Here is a 1,781-nt window from a genome sequence, read left to right as displayed (position 1 = left end):
GGAAAAAAGGAGTAGTAAGAATGAAAGCAAGAAGAAGACCAGCTTTATTAAGCTGAAGGAAGACAGGGATTTCCTTAGAAATGTTGAGATTTTAGGCAGACTGATCAGATAAGACAAAGAAAATGAGATCTAATAGGATAGGCTAGAATTTTGGAAAAGGAAAAGCTACCCATGTGTAGCTACTTTAAAATAAAATGATGTGGAGAGGAGGAAGAGGTTTTTCCTTTCTCCGATCAGGCTCAAAGAAATCTCCCAGAGGTGGGCAGTCAAGACCTCAGAGAGCAGACTGAAATAGTCCCCCCAGAGGAACCATCATTAGGAAACGATTGACATGGATGATTTTAAAGTTACTGGTAGAGTCAGTAAGTGCGACTGGAAAATCAGCCCTTGAAGATTGAGCATTAATTACTAGGTGACCTTTGTAGAGACACTGATATGGTGAGTGGGCGATATGGTTATTGCCTATGCTATGAAGAAGCACGTCCAATAAGAAATATAAAGGAAGACACAGGGAAGTTAAAATTCCTGAAGGAGAACCAGGTAGGACAATGGTTAATAGAGTGGCTGTGGGTTAGATGTTGGCCTGGTAGGAGAATTACCCAACTCCTGCCATTTGAGATAGCATAAGTTATTTAAGACCTGAACAGTTTCTAAGGTGAAGGAGGGATTCTGCTTTGTGGAGCACAAGGTGGAGGTACAGTGCCTAATAAGAGAAACAGGCCTCAAAGCATCAATAGCTCTTTCAGTGAGGAATGTGCCAAAGGGGCTCCTCCAACTGAGCCACCTGTAGAAAAAGTCCTGGAGAGTCAGATTTTATCATTCCTACAATTCCACAGCCAGAGGCCATGGTAGCAACCATGAAACAGGTCTTAAGAGGCCTATTGGCCATGAATTTATCACTCACTCATTCATTCATTCATTCATTCATTCAAGTTTAAATGTTTAGGAGAGCTCATCTTCAGTATCATATTACAGTTTCAGCATTACAGGATATAAAGGAGGAATGAAGTTACAACTTGGAAGCATTTGAAGACACCGGGTAGAGAAGATTAGCATCTCAGGATATTTTAGACTGCTCAGCTTCTGGAGTCCTAAAGGAACTTCATTCATTCTGAGCTACAGTTGTTGAAGGAACAGCTCAACCAAGACATTGAGTGGACAGTGATAAATTGGAGAGGATGGTTTTCAGATCTCAGTGATTGTGAACTTACATTTTACTGCAGTTTAACTCAGAACAAGGGAATGTTTACCTTAATTATTCACTTATTTGATAATGAAGGGGACTCTTTAATTAAATTGGAGGCCTCTCTATGTTGGTGCACTATTTACAACTGGAGAATCTGGATTATGTCATTTTGTTTATACATTTGTTCTGGTAAATTATGTTGAGGTACATGTGTCCACATGATTTGAAATAGGAAGTAGAGTAAGGAGTGAACTTGTATCCTAGGATAGAACCAGCCTTGGAGTTGATTCGATTAGTATAGAATTTGACCCATTTCAGCACCTTATGATGACATAGTTTAAACTGCACACTCTGGATTGAGGCGGATAAACAAAAGAGGGGTTAAGCCTTGATGAGGAGAGAAGCTGAACTATCCTGAGGGAATATCCTCTGTGTGTGCATGGTGGGGAGTTCCGGGAAGGGGGGGAGGGGCAGCGAGCCATACCTCTGGTTTAATTTAAGTTTAATGGTTAAGAAGCAAATCTGCTGGGCATATACCCGGAGGAAACCATAATTCAAAAAGATACACGCACCCCAATGTTCATCGCAGCACTAT

The sequence above is a fragment of the Eschrichtius robustus genome, chromosome 3 (genome assembly GCF_028021215.1).
Source record: "Eschrichtius robustus isolate mEscRob2 chromosome 3, mEscRob2.pri, whole genome shotgun sequence".
Classification (NCBI taxonomy): Eukaryota; Metazoa; Chordata; class Mammalia; order Artiodactyla; family Eschrichtiidae; genus Eschrichtius; species Eschrichtius robustus.
Note: the sequence above shows the minus strand (reverse complement) of the source record.